Source organism: Parus major, chromosome 11, assembly GCF_001522545.3.
Source record: "Parus major isolate Abel chromosome 11, Parus_major1.1, whole genome shotgun sequence".
NCBI lineage: Eukaryota > Metazoa > Chordata > Aves > Passeriformes > Paridae > Parus > Parus major.
The window spans coordinates 605,589-628,597 of NC_031780.1; the positions used below are offsets into that span (position 1 = coordinate 605,589).

Here is a 23,009-nt window from a genome sequence, read left to right on the forward strand (position 1 = left end):
ACCCTTTTCCCAGACAGTCTCATAGAGCACTGAGGAACTCGTCAGAAACAGTTTTACATGATCCTTCCAAAATTTCTACCAGGCTCTCAAAAAAAGAGTGTAAAGCTGTTTTAAAATTCAGTGCATAGTGAAAAACCCCAAGGAAGCAGCAAGGTCCCCTTTGCTCCCTCACCTTCTTTTTAGGCCGAAACACATTGCACTGACATTGGGTTTTGGCACAGCAACATCTAAAAAAGGAGGAGGAAAGTCCTTGACGAATATAATTTCCTCATCAAATTATATTTGATGGCAATAATAGGCATCTTCTATTTTCAGTCCTAGGATAAAAAATCAGCAAACCAACATAAAGGCATTTCACATCCCCTGAACTCCGTGGCCCCCACTTTCTTATTAAGAGGGTTTGAGGTTAATCAGTTTAAAATTGCATTGATTTATATAATCATTTTGATTCGGTGAGGGAATAAATTGAAATGAATTATGAGGTACATCTTAAGTATATGCTCCATTTTGCTGCTTGTTCAAGATTTGGATATAATACAAGGGAAAGTAACAGTTATTCCACGGAATTCTCATGGATCTATGGCAGTCTCAGTGCCAAAGAGGCAACGCAAAGTCTTTGAAATAATATTTAAGAGTGAGGGAAGATGTGAAAGAAAAATTGAATTTATCAGCAATTTATATACAGAATGAAAAATATTAAGAATTAAAATAATTCCTCTTAGTATGTTTCTTACTCATGTTATGTTCAGTAGTGAAAGTGAATTATCCTGACACTTCCATCATCTTCCTCCCACAAACTTGTACTCAGAGATCCCCTCTCTCCCTTTCAGAGCACAAGTTATTCTGGGGTACCTAAAGTCCCACTTAAAAGCTGATTTTAATCAGCTGCTTTGCTAAATTGAGAGGAATTTGATTAAAGCTTTTTAACCTACTCTGTGGTAGTACCTTCATAATCCATTTTCACCTCCTCAGGTTTTCTCGAGGAGGACAGAACCGCTCCCAGAAACATGATGCCCCAGCACTAGAAATCCCAACTGCTGGAAGCTTGATGTGGAATTTACGACTCCCAGCAGAATTCCTCCTGGTTTCCAGCGTCTGACACCTGAAGGGCTGTCACAGAACCTGGGTCACAAGGCAGTGAATGATGCACAAAGCCCCAGGACAGACTTTGCTGCTCACAGCTCTGCTGCTTCTGTGGCTTCAGGAGAGCAGTCTGTATCCATCCAGCTGTGGGCCCAGGATCTCTCCCAGCACAGCACCAGGGTAACTCTCTGTAGGGTGCTCCTGCAGCTCTGTCCCTGGGAACCCTCCCACATAGCCTGAAGCATGCCTTTAATCAGAGATTTTAAAACTCAGAGTTAGGGATGTGCAGGAGCAACATCCCCTCGTGTCCAGTAAAACACAGGCAACTGCAATTCTAGCAGTCAGTATTTTAGGGAACAAAATACTGGACTATTCTATAGCCAATATTATTTGTTGAAGCACCAAAGCATTCCCCAGAAACCTCTGGCCAGCACTAGAATCTTGCTCCTTTTTAAGCCTGGATTCCAACAGAAGGTTGAGCGTGCTGCTCCTCCATCAGAGCCCTTCCCTACAGCAGCCCTGCCTTCCTGCACTCCACAGGAGCAGCATCCCCTCCCTGGAATGTCCCAGGCCAGGCTGGACAGGGCTGGCAGCAGCCTGGGACACTGGAAGGTGTCCCTGCCATGGCAGGGGTGGCTCTGGATGAGCTTTATTTCCCTTCCAACCTAAACTGTTCCAGCATTCTGTGAACTCCGGCTGAAAAAGCTTCTGCCTCAAACAGCAGAATATTTTTTGTGTGCTTATACAAACATTACTGCAGCATGGTAAATTCAGAAACATTCATTTCTTTGGAATTAACACTAATTGCAGTTGAAGACAAAGACTTTAAAGATTTTAAAAAGGCCACAAGTGACCCTCACTCCCAGCATGCTGGGACTGCTCGAAAAAGCCTAAATTATTTCCCATATGCCTCATGGCTGTATTTTCCTATGCAATTGGAAGAGCTTTGAATTTCATTGAATTTAGATCCCAGTCTGACTTTTTTTTTTCCCATCTGCTTTTATTTTGGCATCAGACTGGATTCTTGCACAGACACAAACACAAGCAAAATCTGGTAATTTCCCCAGCCCAAGATGTACCAGAGAAAGGAAGTTTAAGTCCCTCCTGGTGAGCACCTTTACACTGATAAACCAGAATCTCCTCTGCCCTCCTGACAGGCTTTGCTCTCTAAAAAAGAGCCAGCACACACTAGAAGGTTGGAGAAACAGATTATATTTTTGAAGTGCAACATATTTTTTTCCCCTGATTCAAAACAGCAAATGTTAAAGACTCTTCCTAGTGCATGTTAGTGACAGGCAAAGCTCCCAGAGGGGTGACTGCCTTCAAAGACAGGTAAATGAGGGCCCATATAAAACAGCCAAGTATTGATGTTGTAGTAAAATTCAAGAAAAACACATTGGCAGACAAGTAAATTTGTCACTAATAATTTAATGTAATTTCCCTAAAATGGAGGTAATAGGTACTGGGGGAATACACCTCCAGGGTTTACATCAAATGTGCCTGTGGAAAATTGTGAAATAATATTTTTTTTAAATGTAGATGCTTTGGCTGATGTGTTGGTTTCTGATGAAAATCACTCTCCTGAAATGATCAAGGGGAGGGGAAAATATCAGCTCCCAAACATACCCAACTGGTATCTTCCCAGAACATCCCCAAAACAGCCCCTGGGAGCCAGAGGATGCTGAGCTCATTTCCCTGGGGCTCCTTTGGGCTGTTCCAAGGCAGGACTGAGGCTCCTGGGCAGCTCTGACCCCTCTGGGGCTGTGGGCACTGTCCTGGCCCAGGGCCACCCAACCATTCCTGTCTCTGCACAGAAGGGACAGCCCAAACTGCCTTCAGCTGCATCTGCACAACCAGGAGCAAATCCAATGCACAAGTTCCATTTTCTGTCCTTGCCAAGCTCCTGCAGGCAGGGCTGAGTCCCAGGCAGCACACACAGAGCACGGAGGAATGGGAGCCGTGAAAATCAATCGGAATTTAAATCTTTCTCTCCCCTCCACTGGCACCTACCGTGTTTGTTGTGTAGGTCTGAGCATGTGTTTTAAGCAGAGGGGATAACTCTGGCACCTCTCAAACACAAAACCCCTGCAAATTTCTGAACAGACAGAAAAAACCATTTTTTTAAAATTCTTCTCCATTGCTGTTTAGCTTTGGAGTATTAAAACAAAACCAATACAGAGAAAATTCCCAGCTGCTTTGGTGAGAACTGGGAAGCCAGACATCCAGATTCCAGGATTTTTCTCCTTCTGTGAGAAAACGTCTCTTTAAAATTGCATTACTGGCATTTATGATTCATTCTGCAAATAGTGAGACTTCCCTGTATAAATCTGAAATTCATTTCAGATATTTTGAGTTTAATAAGAATAAAGGCACCCCATTTTTCACAGCAATAAAGAAAGATGCACCTGCCAAGAGCCTGAGCAGGGAACAGACTGGGAAGATACTCAGTGAAGTTAAAACCAGAAAAAAAATATGTATTGATACAAAAAAGAGAGCTCATCTATCATTTCATACCAAAAGATGCGTGTCATACGATGAATTTAAAACAATAAAAAAAGCTGTTGTTTTTGCTTCTCCAGATTGGGAGAATCAGTGGAGCAGCAACAGAGAAGGGACTTTGAAAGCTGTGATAGGCAATGAGGTCAGCTCAGGTGTGAATGGGCTCTTTGGCCAACAACCTTTATCTAACCAGAAACTGAAGTGTTTTCTAAGTGTTCGTAAAATATTTAATTCCATTCTTGCACCAACGGATTAATTAGTCTTAAATCTGACCTGTCCTTTGTGCCTTTCACCTGCTAATTTTCTCTGCCATTTCTCTGCTCTCCCAAACATCTCTCTCAGGAACTCCCTGGAGCACAGCACTGGCACCTCCATCCTTCCCAGCACTGGAGTCCCTGTCCCGTCATCCCTGCGCCGCCAGGGCCACGCAGCACTCCCAGCTCAGAGTCAGTCAGGCCTGCTCTTCCAGGGGGAACACACCATCATCATACAGCCCAGCTCCTCAAAGGCAAAGCTACCCAGATACAAGACATTATAAACTCTAAGTAATCCGTAAATGACGAGCACTTGACTTATAACACTTTAGTTTCTGAATTTTGTTGCTTACACAACAAAACATTGAGGTAATTTAGGTTAATATGAACCTTTGCAGAGTATCTAATTTCTCCTCTGATTGTTCCCTAGTTTTCCATAATATTTTGTGTATGAATCCTTCCCAGAGATGAAGACTGTACAACAGCAGCCTTTGATACACAGACACACCAGCCAGGAAATTGGAAGTCCAGGCTGAGCTTCGTCCTTCATTTACGCCACTGCTGAGAGGGGGAAAGCAGAGACGCCGAGCTACGGACAGCAAACAGCTTAACTTTTAATTTCCTGGATGTTATCATTTTAAATAGGAGCCTTGCTGTTATTTAAATCTGTCAGAGAGAGGCAAAGGGAGGTAGGAAAAAAGAAATAATATGATTTCTTTGAGCAACAGGAGCTGGATAGTCAAAGTCATTTGCTCCAGAAGAAAAAAGCAACCCCCAAGCCAACAACCCCCAAAGCCAAGCCCCCGAGGGGCACTGGTTTTCTGGAGTTCTGCTGGATGAGGTCAGATGGTGTCAAACAGCAGCTGCCACCGCTGAGAGGGGAGGCTGAGTGCTAGGTTACTCATGCAGGGACCCCCAGAGACCTCCGTGCTCAGCCCTGCTCTCCTCGGAGCCGAGAGTCTGCTCGGACTGCCGGCAGCCCCGGATCAGCCAGCGGCACCTGCAACACCTCCACATCAGAGCCCTAAGCCATACAGGAGCTAAACACTGTGCAGGCATCACAGACAGGAGCCAGCCCTTGGGAACCCCAAAGCCCTGCCATGACCCAGCACATCCTCACGTTCTGGGAGGAAAAGCTCCATTAACGCTTGGCAGGCTGCCCATGGCTAAGAGCTCCGGTGTGTGGGGAGACTGGACACCAGAGCCACTCGGTGCCCAGCTTGTGGTGCTCTGGCCTGAGCAGAGCTGAAGGCTCTGCCATGAGAACAGCCCAGTTCTGTATTCCAGAACTCTGAGCAGTTGCTACTCATCGAGTGTTTCAATACCCAGGTCTCACAAGAGAATGAAGGCTGCTCATTTGCAAACTAAAAACTAACAGAAATAGGTTCTGAAGAAAGTAAAAGAGATTTTAAAGAGAAACTTCTGCACTTGATCACTTCCTTTACAAAGTTAAATAAGAAAAGTAGGAAAAAGGAGAAGGAAGCCCTGACAAAACAGGGAAGCTTTAGCTCACAGGAGCTGCAGCAGGTGAAACGGGACCTCACAGCGCCAGCACAGGGAGATAGTTCAGGCATGGCTCTGATTTATTTCCCTCTCCTGCACAAAAGTGCTGACATACATCTCGAAGCACATTTTGACATATGAATGTACACTAGACCATTTACTCCATAGGTAATTGTACAATTTCCACTGGAAGACAATTCTCAGGTCTTGGTGAAAAGATACTTTTAGTAATGGGTGACACCTGAATAATTAATTATTCTACCTGTCTCAGATCCAGGAGTCAATTTCTCCTCCAAACACTGTCTGGTATTTTTCAGAGCTCATCTTTGTTATTAAATTGATTTTCTGGATCCTATTGCTTAAATGTTGTATTTTTCAAAGGCTGGGAATGTTTCATGTCCTGAATTGTGTGAATTTGGAACAGTCTGGAGTTCCTGTCCAATAGAAGGGACAGGGAGGATGGCAGAATCTGATGGCAATAAAAGCTCATCAATGTAGCTCTGCTCTGGCTCCACTACATCAGCCAAATGAGAAGTTTATCAGGAAGATTTAGATCAAGAAAATTTAACAAAAATCATCATCCCACTTTGCTATGTGGCCCTTGATATTGCATTTTATTCTTTATTTATCAGCAGCAATGGGCTCATATAAAAATTAACTAATTAATATAAAAAAATAACTGGAAAGAAAAACAGAATGTTATGTTCAGAAAACTGGCAGCCACTGGTTACACCATTGTGGTGTCACCACTGCTGAAAAAACTCACAAGTAGATATAGGAAAAATGTCCTTCCTTGCCTTGCATGTAGAGAGGAGAGACAGGGACAGCAGGGATGGGAACAGATAACAGGCAGATACGTGGGAGCATCTGACATAACATATGCTGAGAGCACTGATCACTTGAGGACTCCAGCGAGTTAAAATCTCTTAACATCCACAAACCAAAGCTCTCCTACCACTCTCTTCCTGAACACAGAAAAAATTGTTTCCTTTTCATCTCCAAGGAGGGCGGTGCCATCAAACCCTTGTGTCCCTTTTCTAAACCACCCTGGTGCTACTGGGTCTTCAGGAGAGCGAGTTGGTGATGGGTGTGAAAAAAATACCTCAAGTACCACTTTTTGGAAGTGCCATTTCTGAGGACAAGGTGTGATGGAAGTGACCAAGGGCAGAGCCCAAGGACAGCAGTGGGAGGGGTGCTGGCTGGACCAGCTGGCTGCAGTCCATGGCAGGTGACACAGGGAATGACCCCATGAGACAAACACTGCGCGCCGTGCCCCGACCCAGCCGTGCTGCCCCCAGCCCTCCCCAGGGCTGCACACCCTCCCAGAACACCAACATGTCCCTGCCATCAACCTGCACTTGTGACCTAAAGCAAGTCAAAGCAGCAGGAAAATTTCTTCATGAGCAGGATGACAACGATGGGAACATTTGTCCCCAACAGAAGGCAAACTCCCCCACACACCCAGCAAGGTTTATTTCTACCAAGGCAACTTTAACTGGCATTTTAAGTAGCACACTCATATTTAGTTCCTGGCTTTGCACTAAGAAACACTGTCCAAAGCAAAGACAAACCATGGAGCATGTTTGGAAAACCTCAACATCTGGTTATAGTAATAACCTCATAAAGAGAGAATGTTAACCGACCCATTTCCTTCCATCATTCCAAACTCCAAGAGGAGAGAGAGGCCATCAAGTGTTTTTTAGTCCTTTAACACCCAAGTGATCGACCCAAGAGATCAGCCAAGGGAAAGGTCCATGTCCTCAGCTGCTCGGGGGAATGGGCAGCAGAGCATGGCCAAAGGGCTTTCTTAGTCTCCATCAGTGACTTCTGAAACAGAAATGACAACCTGTCCTGATAATCTGCAACATTTTGAGGCAAGTCTTGTGAACAGGCTGCAGCACTCAGCGTCACTGGGGATAATCACATGCAAATGGAAAAGCAGGAGAGGAGCAGAGCTGTTCCCCAGCAGAGACAGAGAGGCTTCCAAAGGACACAGGCACACAGCACTGGCCTGCTCCAGCCACAGATCCACAACAATCACTGCTGGACAGACCTACCTCTTTCTAATGCCATACAAAATGATTTGGAAACACACCTGAGATTCCCAGCACTGGGGTTCCCACCCATGGCAAAACATTAGGGTTGCACTGCAGCACCTCCAAGGCTGGGATTTTAGCAACTTTTAGCATTTTAAATGTTAGTGATGGAATTCCCAAGTAAAACAGCAATTACTTGGGAGCAGAGGCCAGAGGCTTCACAGCCTGAGAGCTCAGAAGAATCCCACAGTACACAACCGCGAGGAGAAAGTTTCTCTTATCAGGCACAGAACAATTAAATTGGTACTTTTTTTTTTTTTTTAAAATAAGTCCTGTATATTTTTCAGTACCAATTTTACAATAAACATCTACTATAATTTGCAAAGAGGGATTCTGTGCACTTACTAGGAAGCCCAGCTGCTGTTAGCAACATTCCTAGAAATTTGCTCTGTTTTGCATTTTGAGGCTCTCCACCTGCACTAACACTGTGTTCACCAGGAGCATTTCCCTGCTTGCACTTGGAAAGACTCAAGAAATTGAAGCCTGCTGGAACCTAGGAAGAGAGTCAGCCCTTTTAATATTGTCTTGCACAGAACCATGAACAAAGAAACCCATGCAATAATCTGCACCAAACCCAGATTTCTACTTTGGCTGTTCCAGTTGCAATGGAAAAAAACCTTAAAATACCCAGCCTTGAAATTCCATGCATTCAGTGAGAGGGATCACACAATCTCTAGAGATGCTGTTTTAGCAGACAAGGACACATGCTGCAAAAAACACACATCTTTTATTTATTTACATTATACACAGATCCTGCTCTTTTCCTATTTTCACAACTTAGAGTTCTTTATTTTTTTAAAATGAAGGCACAACTTTGGATTATCGAGTATTAAAATGTACATTAATGATAAAAGACAACCTTAAAAATTGTTTGGGTTTGTCACTAAAATGGACCTGGACCCATCATTACATATACAATATGATTTTTTATTATCTGCAGATTTGCACAACTGTCTCATACCTTTATGATTAATGGGTTGACTCTTACGTGATTCCAACTAGACCACAACAGATTTAAGTTACATTTCTTTTTTTCCTATGTGTTTTCTATGTCCTCTGTGAATTTTAGAAACAAAGAATTAGTTCCAAAGTTAAAACTAAGAATTTAAAGTTTACTAAGAAAAGGAAAGCAATCTCAATTGGAGAATGATGAAATAAAGAAAATGTTATAAGGTAGAATTCCAAGCCAATCAAAATCAATGGCAAAACTTGTCAGGGGACAAGGGGAGAGAATCACCCCAGAATTCCTTCCCTCAATGTCCCTGGCAGAGTCCAAAGGCAGCACAGGCACTCAAAGGCTTCACTGAGATCTGCTCACATTTAACTCTGACAGTTATAGTGATTTTTCATTCTTTAATTTAAATATTTCCGTTTTTTTCTACCCATATCAACCCAATAAATTACTTCTTCCTCAAGACTCTGTACAAGCCAAGTGGGAAAGTTCAGCTTTTTCTGTCTGCATCAGTCCTTTAAATTGAATTTTTTATATTTCAATGGAAAAACTCCCTCCCTGAGTTAATTTCTGGTGAGGGTTTGGCTCTCACATGAAAGGAGCAGCCCCGTGCACCCAATAAGGGTCTGTGTCATCCTCACAGAGAAATTTTGGACAAGGAACAGAAAATCTCTCTGATGTACCATGAATCTGCAAAAGCAGATCACAAAGGAAATTCTTTTGAAACTGTAAATTCCCAGGTACCACAAAAGAACAATGTGCATTTTCTCAGCTTATCTGTGGGCAAAATAAAACCTTTTTATGAAATAATAAATTCTCAAGACAATTCTCGCACACTGGTTTGCAGCACAGCAAACACTGGAATATGCACATCCTCGGTACTGGGCACTGATGAATTCTCAAGAGACTTCACCAGGTTTTCTAGCAACGATAAATAAATGTGATTTTTTATATGCCTCTGTGTGTATGTGTATCAAGAGCACACCCACCCACAAGTGCTCTCTCCGTGTAGAAAAGCAGGACTGCTTCAAAAAAAAAATAAAAAAATAAAAAAAGCTGTTTTTTCTTTCTGACAAACGGGCATGAAATAAGAGGCCGACATCTGCCTCTGCAGGTCATTCCAGTCAGGCTGCTGCGTGTCACAATTCCAACTGCTCCATCCATCAATGGCAGCCCAAAAATTAACGTAGCTTGGAAACTCTGCAGCAAGACAGTAACAGCCCAATTGAAAGGCTGACCTTCGGAGAACGGCGGGGTAAGACGGAAAAATTATTTCATGCCCTGTACCAAACCCAACACCACAGTTCAGAGGGATTTGCAGTTAATTTTTTTAGTTATAAAATCAGGTTTGCTAGTGAACAGCAGTGAAACTGCAATACCAGATAAGGTAACTGTTATAAAGGCTTTTAATTTTGAAGGCATTATCAATTACATCCACAGAGCTACACTTCCATGGCATTCAGGATTTTAATTTCTCTGAATTACTGATTAATATATTTTTTTTAAAGCAAAATTCAGTATTATAAACAACACTATTTTCTTAGTGATGGATTGAGTAAAAACTACAGCTGATTAGCCTGAAAAATTTGATTGAAACAGGCTACAATTTTGCCAAATACACACACACACACACATATATATATACATATATATATATACATATATATACAAATATATTTCAGGTCCAGTTAAACCAACGAGACAATCTGTTTTAAGATAAATCCTCAAAATTGCAGTATTAATTTATACAGGAGTCAATCACAGAAGTTATTTAATAACCAGAGACAAACAGGTCAGGCCCGTGCAGAGCCCAGATCAGAGGTGCCTTTACCCTCCCAGGCTCTACCCCAGCCCATGGCAGCGATTAATCCGTCTGTTCAATCACCTGCTAACACCCTGTTAATTGCTCTGTAAGCTAATTGAACTGGAAGCTTAATAACACACAAATAGCAGAAATACCATATAGCTTAAAACTTCAAGTAGTTCAATAAAATTGAACCAATTAAAAAGAAAATTCAAATAATCCAATAAAATTGCCAGATCACATTTTAAATGTGCATCCCAAACTTTAGAAAGTAATTTATTTTTCCCATGCCTTTCTCTGGAGATCATGGAAAAAGCTTACTGAGCGTTTTCTACCCTTACAGAGCTTTTCTAATGTTACAAAATATTTTCCTTCTTACACCGTAGTTAGTTCTGCAACAGCACCAAAGACACCAAGAAATCTGGAAGACGTAATTAAATAATAGGACAGAGCAGAGCCTCGGTGTCTGAGTTTGTCAAAACAATAGCACGTGTATATTTTGTTTTATACAAAAATGGAAACAAGTATTATCCTGTTTAGCTAGAAATATATTTAATGGCAAACAAAGCCCCCAAAGTAGTCACAGAGCTAATTTCTTTCACCATGGTATAATGACAGAGAGAGAAAAATTCCAGGATTCTGAGAGACAACAGCCAGCCAGATTTTGGTTTTGATGAGACAACAAATTTGGTTGACAGTGTTAGGAAAGGTAAAACTGCTCCCTTATTTTTTAGTGCAAGAAAAGATTTAATTAACCTGTTTGCACAATAATTACCAATAAACCATGGGAAGAAACTATGCAGAGCTTTGCCCCGAGCAGCTGTGGCTGCCCCTGGATCCCTGGAAATGTCCCAGGCCAGGTAGGACGGGGCTTGGAGCAGCCTGGGGTACTGGAAGGGATGGCAAGGATGGAATGGGATGGGATTTAAGGTCTGTTCCCCCCCAGACAAGTCTGGGGTTCTGTGAGAACGAGCTGACTGACAAATCTAAAATGTCTTGGCATGAGAAGTCCAGAAGCTGGAGCTGGGGAAACTCAGACACAAAGATGTACACAGCAAAGCCTGACTGGGTGGTGAGGGAAGAACAGATTCTCCTCCTGGAAACAGCAACACAAGCTGAAGCAGCACAATACAGACTATTTAAACACAGAATTGAGACCTAATACAGAATGAACCATTTTAATGGCACATATTATCCAGGATGTCAGACTCCTTCCTGGCTTTCAAATCCACAACCAATGCAATAACCCATCAGTTGCACCTCAGCGAGTTTGTCCCATGTTCTTGTGAAGGATCTGGGGTGGCCAAAGCTCCACTCCCAGACTGCTGCTCCCTGTTCCTGCAGCATTTTAAAGCCCTCCCATTTTAATTCTCCCCAGAGAGCAGAGCAGGCTGCTGAGCTCGCTGCAGTGAGCTCATCACCAAACACACACATCAGAGAAGCTGTTGCACACCACTAAGAAACTGGAAAAGTTCAAGTTATTCTGGGCCATCTGACTGGGATAAGCAATTACTTCCCACATTCTCTCTTCAGCTGAAAATTATTGGTTTAAGCTTTTTAAAAAAATTAAAAGAAAATTAAAAAATCTAATGTCTTGTACAAGAGTTTTAACAGTTCCCAGGGACCATGCAGACCTGAGAAAACCTTCTACTTCAATAATTATGATTGTTTACAGTAGTAACAACCATATAGAGTTCCTTATAGTACTCTAGAATCTTATTCTTCAAATAAACTGTGTAATTATAACACACTGGAGAAACCGTGCCATTATCTCATTTCCATTAAACTAATGGAAATTATTTACTCTTTTGTTTTCCACAGAATTAATGCACACGGTGAACTATTTTTAACTAGGCCTGAGACTTAAACAAGTTACACTCAGTTCACAGATTTCTTGCCAATGAATTTGACTTAATGAATTCCAGCTATTTTAAGGGGAAAACGTCTATAACAATCATTACAGCAAGGGAAGGTATGTGAAATATCCTGTGCTTTTTTTGAAGTAACAAAAGCTGCACTCAGTGTGTTTTAAAGGAAACTCTCCAAACTTTAATCTGCAACTGAGTAGGGCTATTCTGAAAAAACTGCTCCCTGTGTGATGGACCCTTCCCAAAGGGCCCATGGGAGGAGCACGTTTGACTGAGAGAGCGACCCTGGTTCCCAGCCAAGGAAAAGCCATAAATTTGCTCCGTGAGCACCCTGGCTTTGCACCAGGGTAAAGCAGGATGTGAAGCCACTACAGGGCTCTGGGAGGTGACACTGAGGGCCACCTCCAGGAAATATTATTTCCAAGGAGAGCAACAGAGCCCTGTTTGTTTCTGCCAGTCACACACCAGTCCAGCGGCACCAAGCTCTACTGGGGCACCTCCCGCTCCCTGCTTCTCCCAGCAGAGGCCATTTCTGGGCTCTTTGGGAGAAAGGGCTGGAGAAATCTGCTGCAGTACAAAGACAGCTGGTGCTATTGAGAGAATCAGTTTACAAGTGTGTGCCTTGAGGAGGGCAACTGCAGTGTCCCAGAGGCCACCAGGATGAGGCTCTGCCATCAGCCCAAACCTTCACATCCTGTCCCTCTCCCAGCACTCCCCAATCTGTTGCTACAGCTGTAACAAAGGACACGATTTTCCCATCTCCCAAGTTTTTATGCTCCTGAGCTGTGGAAGGGAGATCCCAGAGCTAAAGTGACAGGGGCAGGAGGAGCTGCCCTCTCCCCAGGGCCCACTCTGTGAACGTGCTGCTCTCACAGGCATCTCCAAACACGCTGCCTTCAGCTAGGAAAGAAAGTTCCCAAATGCAATTAGCCAATTAACACAGTCTAAATATTGTGACTGCAGAGATTTAGAAGTGATGTGAAACCCACACATATGAAAAGCACAAAAGGCAGGTGTTTGCAGAGAAGCTGCAGCGCTGCCTGCCCGGGGTGTCTGCACACCCTCAGAGCCACACGGGAGAGCAGAGAACGCGTTTGGACACTACACAGAAAGGGATTTTCACATCGGAAGCCTGCTTTCTCTCTCTAGCTAATTTCAACTCCCAATCATTACAATTTGCATTGCATTATTACCAATTGTAGTCTATGTCCTATCTTTAAAAGTGAGCCTGTTCTAGAGCAACAAATGGGAAATTATCCATGGCAGGTAACTATAAGAAAATTATTACATAAAATCATATATTCACTAACCTAACTTTATATCCACCTTCAATAATAATTGCAACAACATACACTAAATGTTAACAGTATTGTGACTAGAAATTTGGTTCCAAATTATTGTTCTTTTAATTGGAAGCTTGGAAATTGGGTGGGGAGAACGAAGGATGCTGGTTTCCACTAAATACCAGCTGGGAGAATTCCCACGCTGCTTTATGGTGAGAACCAGTGACAGCTCGCAAGTGCTGCAGAGACAGAAAGGACAGAAAATGTGCAAAGATGCAGGGGAACAGACAGGGAAATGCATGCTGGTTGTCTTTACTAGCTCCTCCATTGCTGGATCCGAGTTCCCATGGCAGCAGTGGCACCTGGGACGAGCAGCTGGGTGTCCGAAGGGATGAGGGAGCAGCAGCACCCGATCCCCTGGGCTGCTGCACGAGGAGAGCCCCTGGCTGAGAGCTGGGGCTGCTGCCCTGGTGGTGTCACCTGCAAACCCAACTGATGCACGCTGAAATATTGCAGGGCTTGATTCTTCTTTTGACAGAGAGCAGGGCTCCACTGAAAGCTCATTTAATAAAAATAATGCAATGCAAATGAACCTGAATCAGAAAAATTAGATTGATGGAAGTAGCTCGGTCGCTGTAATTACACAAGGTGTATTATTTCTTAAATTCTCTTTGCATTAAACATATACCATACATTTATCAAACATAATTAGCAGTTTAGGTGACAAGGATTTGATTTTTCTCCTGCAACAAAAAATCCTTCTACATGGGTATACACATCTGAAACGTATGAACATTTCCACACTCTCATTGTTTGCTCCTTAAAGAAAAATTCCATAAAATCAAAGAATCAGAGAGGAAATACTGTGTGGGACTTACAAAGCAGAAGAAGAGGAAGATGGCCAGCCAGGTCAGCCTTCTGTGGATTTCATGAGCATAAAAGAAAATTAAATCAGTCCCAGCTTTTAAGGGTGTGAGTCAAATAAATCATATTTGAAATTAAAATAACTGATGATGCCCCAGATTTCCTTCATAATCAATCTCTAGTTTTTATAATCATAGAAATAAATTGATGGAAAAACAGCAAGAGAAGCAAGACACAAAAGAAAGTTGACAAAGTTGAATTTCCAACACAATTAAGATAATCAAGCTTTTCCCTCTCTCGGTGTTTCTTGGGGGTTTTGGACTAGTGGGGGCTTTGTTTAGGTTTCAGGTGGTCTGGGGTATTTTTTCAACAGTTTCACAGAAAACAGCTGCATCAAAAGAATGGCAAAAAGCACTTTCCTTTTTTTTTCCTCTTCAAATCCCCACGGACTACATGGGGACCTCAAGTCAAAAACCTTCACTTTAGAACAATAAATAAATAAACCCGCTAAACCCTTCCCAAGGCTGGTCAACTGTAGCATAAGTAATGCAAGAGGCTGAGAGATGCCAGATAAATTTGATTACTATAAAAGATGGGAATATGTTTCTTTCCTCAGAGAATTCACAAAAAGGGGTCAACAAAAACAAAGCAGCACTGAAAGCCAACAACTTCATTTTGCCAGCAACTCAAGGCAAAAATACAATACAATTCCATGGGAACATTTTATCACATCGGTGCAGACACCTTCTAATCTTCTATTTCTGAAAAAGGAAAATAGCAAAGATAGAGTCCAGGCAAAATAGGGCTCTTCTTTTCTGGAAAAGGCACTCTGATTAGTATATCAATTTAGCAGAGAGTTCAAGAACTGTTTTCTTCTTTCACCTGCTACCAGTGTCATGGAGGCTCTAACACATTTCAGTTGGGAAAAAAATAATCCTACATTTCATGTTATTCTTCCAGTTTGTCAGAATACCAAATCATTTATCTCAAATGCATTCAGGACCATCATCAGGAGAAAGACCCATTGTCTTTTCCTTGTTAAAGAAAAACAAAGTCCTGACTCAGTGTTAATTGTTCCAGCCCTGAGTAATGATGAGATCCAGAGATCCCCCTGCACTGTCTCCCACTCAGAGATAGTCCTGATTTGCACATTTTTCCTCTGTAAATACACCAGCTCCTGCCAGCTGTTACAACACCACCAGTAGTTTGCAAACCTCTCTGGAATTACTCTTTCCTACACATGTCTGGCAGTGGCACTTGATTTTTTCACAAACACATCGTGTTGGTGGCACAGTCGTACCACAATCAGCTCCTGGCCCCTCCTCCCAAGAAAGGACTACTGCCCCTCCAGCCAGCAGAAAAACCATTCTTACTTGAATCTATTCGATTTTACCTTCTTTTCATCATTTCTTCATTCAGTTGTTCCTATTTAACATCCCAAATTCTTGCTCCATTATCAGCATCTCCTAGCACTGGGTCTTCAGCCCAGTCCCAGTAAACCACAGGTAACTTTTACAGTAGAGCTACAATGTTTAAAAGAAGGTTGATTTTTGAAGAACAAGTAACTTCCAGTCAGCCTGATAAATCCACTTTAGGCACACAAACACTTCTTGCACGACACTTCTTACAGACAATCTGCTGCAAAAACCATTTTCCACGGGCTGACAGCACCAGGTGCTCTGCAGGACTCAAGAAAGGACAGGCTTGCAGTACTTTTTTGTGGGTATATTTTTCAGAGACTAAGATCCACACCCAAATTTGGTCAAAACCTGTTCAGATGCAGTAGTAAATGCTCTGCAATAATCAAGCAGAGTCCTTTTCTGTGTCAAACAATTTCAGTTAAAAAAAAGGTTGACTATCTGGTTTATTTATGCTATTTTATCATGGTCTACTACATAATTGCCCTGCAAATATCAGGTAACTCCTTATTTCCTTTTTTTATATTCATTCCAAACCCCTCCATTTCAAGTAAAGCAAAGTCTAATTCATATTTGCAATAACCCATACAAAATACTATCCACAGTAAATGATATTAAAGGTAACACCTTCATTTCCAACTTCAAGGTCAGAAGACGCCCCGGCCAGGAAGGAAGAGCTGTTTCCTCAGAAGAACTAAACATGTACCAGCACATTAAGAACCATCACCAACCCCAAAGCCACTTCTCCAAGGCTGCCCCCAAGGCAAGGAACAGGAACAGGAGCGAGCCTGGGAGCAGCTGGTGCCACAGCCCAGCCAAACACAGCCTGGGACCTGCTGAGGACACCTGAGACAGGAGAGCACGAGGAGCTGGGCTGGAGTGAGAGCACCACCAGCACCAGGGAATTCAGGGGTTTGTTCATCACCTCAAAGTTCTGCCCTTCTGCTCTGACAGGAGAGCTCAACAGTGGGGAAATTCAATTGCGTGGATCAGACAGGCAATTCAGAAGCCCCAGACACTGAATGAAGGAAACAACACTGAGGAACTAAGAAAAGGGCAACACTGACTATCATGACAACAAACAAATCAGCTGCTGCCTTTAAAAGCCATCTAGATGCTGTTCTCTTACCTTTTTTCTTTCTAACCATGAAAAGCTTGCTTGCATCAGCACAGCACAACAGCAGAGATGGAAGGAAGTCTGTGCTTTTAGAGAGCAGAAACACAATGTGAATATGCCAAAAAAACACCAAAGTACGATCTATGAAAGTGTTCTCAATTTCTTCAGACACCGTGTTCTCCTTTCTAAAAAACCTGATGGCACAATATAAAAACTATTTCTCTTCCAGTATAGTTTTCAATAACAATGTAAAAATTCCAGATCACCAGCAATTTAAAAACACAACAAAATTCTCTGCTAAGAGACTTGGGGACTCAAATATGCAAAGACTACACAGAAAGGGTGCTGAAAGGGAACTTCTAGAACATCTATAAAACCAAAATGCAAAAGTGTAAGGAGTTACCTGTGCACACATTCCTTAAATGCTCAAAACTACAGACTGGCACAGACATATCAAACTCAATTGCTAGAAAATACAGATGTTTGACTAACCAGGATAATGTTACTTCAGATCCTTGTGTGTCTGTTAGAACTGAAACCACCTTATTTTCCCTTACAGGAGCCACATCGTGAAATGCAGGAGGACAGTTTGGGTGACTGAGCTGGAACAAGAGAATGTTCTGTCCCCATTTGCTGCCCTGGAGCTCCTGCTCTGTGTCAGCCATGCAAATCCATCCCTCCCCCAAACTCTGCACTCCTGCTTTTCCAGTGGCCATTGCTCTTACTCCATTCCTGCTCCAAAGCCCACTCTACCTCTCAAACAAACCACTGCACTCCTGATCTTGAATCCCATTATTCAACTTTTAAAAATCTCACTTTAGGATAGTTCAAAGCATCCTCACACTGCGTGGCACTCTGTAAAGCAGTGCTGCTCAGGCTCAAAAACCCACACAAACCTAGAAAACTGCCTTAGGATATTTATTGATGCACCATCTTGAAAGATTTTTCTAATAAATTTTGTTGCTGTGAAAGTCTTCTGCCTTTCAAAAGCAGAAGAGTTTTATAAAAAAATCAAAAGTTGGAATTTCTGAAATATTACCAGAAAAACTTGAACAACCTGGTCTAGGGGAAGGTGTTCCTGCCCATGGCAGGAGGCGGAATGAGATGATTTTGAGGTCCCTCCCAACCCAAACACCCTGGGAGTCTGAAATAGCCTCTGCAGCAGAGATTTCACAGACTTCAATGGCTCCGCTCGCCCCGTGCATCAGACAGGAATTTTTCATTTCATACATCATTTAAAACTTACTGCAGTGATTCCACAAACCTGTCTACGAGCACCTTCTTCTTTCCCAGCCCCCTCCAATTCAGGTTATTTTGGCCAAAAGTGAACATGCAAGTAGACTAGCCCAACACTGAGACAAAGCAACACTTAGCACTAGATAATGCAGAGAGAGATCTTGTACTCCCAAATAATATTGCATCTTGTATTTGAAGAAAATAAAATTACACTGACAACATCATCAGCAAACTTATCCCAAACACCCCAAAGCAAGCAACCAGCATTAGCACACAGCCATTTCAGTACTTCTAAACACAGATTTGCACTTTTGTCACATTTTCAGAAATTCCTCTCCTGGGACAGGGTAAGAGTGTGGACAAAACCTTCTCTTTCCAAAACCACTTGTTTAGACATCTGTATTCTAGAGCCATTCACACAGACAGATCACTGACTGCTGCAGCTACACAGATAAAATTATAAAGATCACGATTTTTGTTGCATTTATTATTTTTTGAATAGACCTTTAATGCTCAAATATGGAGATAAGTTCTGAAAATACAGAATTCCATAACCTACATGCAAAAACTCCAATTCACACATCTCCAGACTGAGAGCTGAAAATCAGACAGCTTTTTCCTAAAACTCATTGAAACAAAGCTGAAAACTCAGTGTGGAAATCCACAGCTAGAGGCTTACTCACCATTTATGAAGGACTTCTGAACTGCAGCATCAAACACAGGACACTTTCTGCCTGAGTGTTAATTCAGTAGTTCCTCTTCTCATTCAAGATAAATCCAGAAAGTAGCTGGCACAAAGAAATGGAAAACACACATTTAGCTGGGGTTGGATGTGAACAAACAGAATTTCTTCTTGTCTATATGACTAAAAAAATCTTCCATAACATCTTTCTTTTCAGTCAACACCAAAACATTTCTGTAAGCGCTGGGAAAAAAACTTTGATTTAAATTAAATGAAAAGGTACAATGATTACCTGAATACTCCTAATACATTTAAACATGATGGAACACATGTGAGTTTCAAAACGTGGTAAGTCATAGCACTCAAGCGTTCTTGAGTCAGGAGAATTCTTGTGCACAGCACGGGAACACAAGGAACGTTATAAAATCTAAGACCACTCAATGACAGCTTCTGGAAAGCTTCCCAAATTACTTGTCCCCAGTAACCACCCACACAACGAAAGATGCTACTAACCACGAATAAACACCAAGGGTTATTTGGCTGTGCCTGTGCAGGCAGTGTGGGAATGTGCCAGTGTGCTCCCAGCCCAGGGCAGAGCTTTAGGGCAGCAGCAGGTGCTGAGGGCAGCAGAGGTGAGAGCCAGCAGGGACAGCCTGTGCTGCAGGTGCCTCTGGCACAGCTCCCGCAGGCTCCCCACCCGCCGCGCGTCACAAAGTAAAGATCCATAGCTCTAAACTGTTCCGCTTCATCATGAACTTCTCAACTCGCCAATCAATACAATATTGAGCAATAAACAAGCCAGAAATATTCTTGAACAGAAAAACCAAGCCCACCCTTATTCAGAGCTGTGAATTGTGCAGCTCACACGTTTTCCAACATAAGTTCGGGAAATAAAAATCTCATTAAAGCTTTAGCCAAAATTTCTAATTCATCAAAGGACCATGTTTTGAATACCAATGAACTTCATGAAAAAGAAGTGCTCCTTTTTTTTCTTGTCTGCACGTCTGTAAAATCTCTCAGGTTACAAAACCAAATCTGATGACACTGAAAAGTCTTTCAGGAACAAAGACAGACGAGTAAAACAACCACCAGATCTCTTTAATTCCATGCAAAAGTGTCAACAGCAAAATCACTGCATCTCTGCCATAGCAGAATATTAAATAGTTCATTAATATCCATTTTCCCTTCTCTTTTCAGAGGCTACTAAAATTGTTTCTGTTTGATTTTACATGAGTGAAACTCCTCCCAAATGAAACAGGTACAAGGATCTTGAAAGAACACTCAAGTGCACATCACTCAAGCCCTTGGCAGGCCCTATCTCTGCGAAACAACAATAGCATCCCACTAATAACAATGACTTGCTTAACTATTCATTTTGGTAAATAATGGAACTGAAAATTATCTAGTGATGGATTTACACTTTTACAATGCATCTCGGGGATGAAAATGAATAGGGACGGAGAAATTATGTGTGTTACAATGGCTGACGCCACAACTTCAGATCCTGCCTCGCTCCACAGAACAACACGAGCTGGAAAATGTGGCACTGCAGTTCTGAGCATTTTACCTTTGTCTAGTTCTACTGCGAGACACCCTATATGTATTATTTGTATTACAGAAGCACTTACAGATGCCAATTAAAACCCAGACACAGCTGCATTAGGGAGAAATAGAATGACAATTACAATGGGTGTCATAGCCAATTTTAATTCCAACTGCAATAAGGCCCCGCTCCTCAGATATTCCTTCTTTTATCGGTTACCAATGAATTTCACATATTAGGGTTTCTGTTTGAGGGAGCACTAACAGAATGGCCTAGGCAGCCTTTGCAGCCTGTTTTTATTTGAAAAACCACATTAATGTTTTCAGTGGAGGCCCAGAGGGACAAAGCCTGCTGACACGAGGCTCGCTCTCCTTCATCACCTTCCTCGAGAAGCCCATGGAACCGCAAGATCGTGTGGAGCATCAGGTGAAAAATCAGAATATTTGGACGCAGGAAGCTGACAAAGGCAACAACTTTTGTGGAAGCAATGGGAAACACTGAGTTTCTCTTTTAAAAGTTAAAGATTACTTTGTGTTTCAATAACAAATGGCAAGTGTTTACCTGTGACTATTAGTTCTCTCCTAGGGAGTTTATTATAAACAGTATTTCAAACACAGGACTTTAAGAGACAAAGTATAAATATTTTAAATGGTAAAATATAGGTGCTGGCTTTTTTTGTACTATGTCCAGAAAATTTGCACAAACACATCAAATTCTTCACCTAGGGAATTTACTTTATTGTTAAGTTTGCATTTAAAACAAATGTACATGACCTATTTTGGGGCTAATATAACTAAAAGGAGCCTATTTGTTGTTTATTATTTATAGAAGATTCACTTCAGATTAGGCCTTTTGCGGATGTGTGTATCTGTGTGGCATCACAAAGCATCTCCAGATCTCCCCAGCACTAAAACACACAAGGAAATGACAAGTTAGGATGTATCCAGTACACAGAGTGTTTTATAAAAGCCAAGATTAAAAGCTGGTTTTTCCCTCCTCAGAAAGGCCACATGAAAGAGCCGCTACCCTGGGTAATGCATTGACCTTCTGGGGCTGATAATGACAAGTTCAAGTTCCTGGAGTTGGGGAAGATGTGGGACTAAAGGAAGTGCACTCAAGCAACGAGTCCATCTGCTCTGTTAGAATCCCACTCACAAACCAGCCCCATGCAAAGAAAGAGGAAAACAGTTTAATTTTTTTTATTTATATAAACCAGGAGTTTTTCTACACATCAGCATGGCTCAAAACTCCTTTCTTAGAGGCTTCAGTCTAAGGCACTGATGGTTTCTTTCCATTTCAATAGAAAACCTAAGATTATTTCATATAAAAGGTGTCAAATTTATGAAAATAGAGATGCAAAATTGCTACTCATGTCTAAAATTTGGCATTTCCAACTTTTTCTTGTAAATGGGGAAAGAGTAAAACATGGCAAAATCATATCTATTCTGAAAGAGATAAAACATCTCTTAAAACTTCTAGAAAATCAGAAATGCATTTTTGTACATCAGCTAAGGAAAACTAGAGTGGACACAAAGCATCTCTTCCTACCAGTCATTAGTTTTGTAGAGTTTTGTGAGTCTGGTGCCTGGAGCTCTTCAGGGGCAGAGCAAAGCTCCACCACGACACTGCTGGCAGGGCTGAGGTGTGGAAAAGCAAGCTCAGATCTACTAATGGTACGTAGCAGGATGTTCTACTGCTGCACACACTTGACTGCATGGTAGCATATTTTGCATTTTCAAATATTTATATTTCAATTTGTACAGTGATATTACAACTTTTACATCTTTGTTTAAGTTATATAAGACAAAAAAATAAAGGCTAAAACAAATGCTATGGCTCCAGTTGGTATAAATCAACGTGTACATCATCAGGTTTAAATCCTCAGCTCATGTCAAATGGTTTACATTGAAAGATGCCTGCCAGGACAGGCAGTGAGCACAAAGGGAGTAAAATAATTCCAAAATAAATTCTCTCTTAGATTTCACTCTAACACAGAATTTCTAATTTCTTCCTCCTCACCCTCAATTCGATCTCACCTCAAAAACATCAATTTATTTAGAAAGATAAATTAATCAAGGGCATCTCTAAAGTCCTGGGTGATTCCAGGCCAGCCAATTTTCGTAGATTTTTGCCTTTCCTTAGAAAACACTGTGATATTAAATACAAAACCCCACACATTCAAAGAACACTAACATTACTGAAAGAAGATCTTGAGCTGAAGTTAAGAAATTGCTATAATTAAACTTGTCCAGGAAGACAGATTAAGGTCAAATATGTCTATTAATTTTGGGGATCCAGCCTAAGCCACCTTAGACTTGATTTTTTTCCTCTGAAGCGTAGCGTTTCCCAGCATTTAACAGGTTCCTGTCTGCTTTCCAGGGCACTGATTTGCCAGCCCCCTCGTGCCCAGGCAGAGATGTGGGCACAGGCAGGAGCGCTGCTGTTGGGAGAGTCCTTCACTCCCGGAGTCCCCGCTGCCATCCCTCGGCACAGTCCTAATTCCAAACCCCACTGGGGCAGGATCTCCTCCCCCACAAACCCAAAGCAGCCCCTGGCTGTCTCTGCTCGTGGGGAACCGATGGCCTCGGCCACCCACAGCTGTCCCGGGCTGTCCCTCTGGGTCACCACCCTGCCAGGGAAGGGCTCCACATCCCAGTATCCCATCCAGCCCTGCCCCGGGCAGTGGGCAGCCACTCCCTGCAGGCCTGAGAGCGGTGACACGAGGCTGTGGAGCCACAAACACTGGAGCAAGCTCAGCCCTGTGCCAGGAGAGTGACCCCAGCACAGCCGAGTGTCCCTGCTCAGGA

At 42.3% G+C, this 23,009-nt stretch overlaps 1 long non-coding RNA gene across 1 annotated transcript in view; it reads right to left on the reverse strand.

Annotated features, from left to right (window-relative positions):
* LOC107209804 overlaps window positions 1–19,041 on the reverse strand; it is a 175,884-nt gene extending 156,843 nt beyond the window's left edge. The window contains exons 1-2 of the long non-coding RNA XR_001523714.3: window positions 18,952–19,041; window positions 18,661–18,765 (exon numbers count right to left, since the gene is read on the reverse strand). This is a non-coding gene — a long non-coding RNA (uncharacterized LOC107209804). The remainder of the gene's footprint in view (window positions 1–18,660; window positions 18,766–18,951) is intronic.
* Between the last annotated feature and the right edge of the window lie 3,968 nt (window positions 19,042–23,009).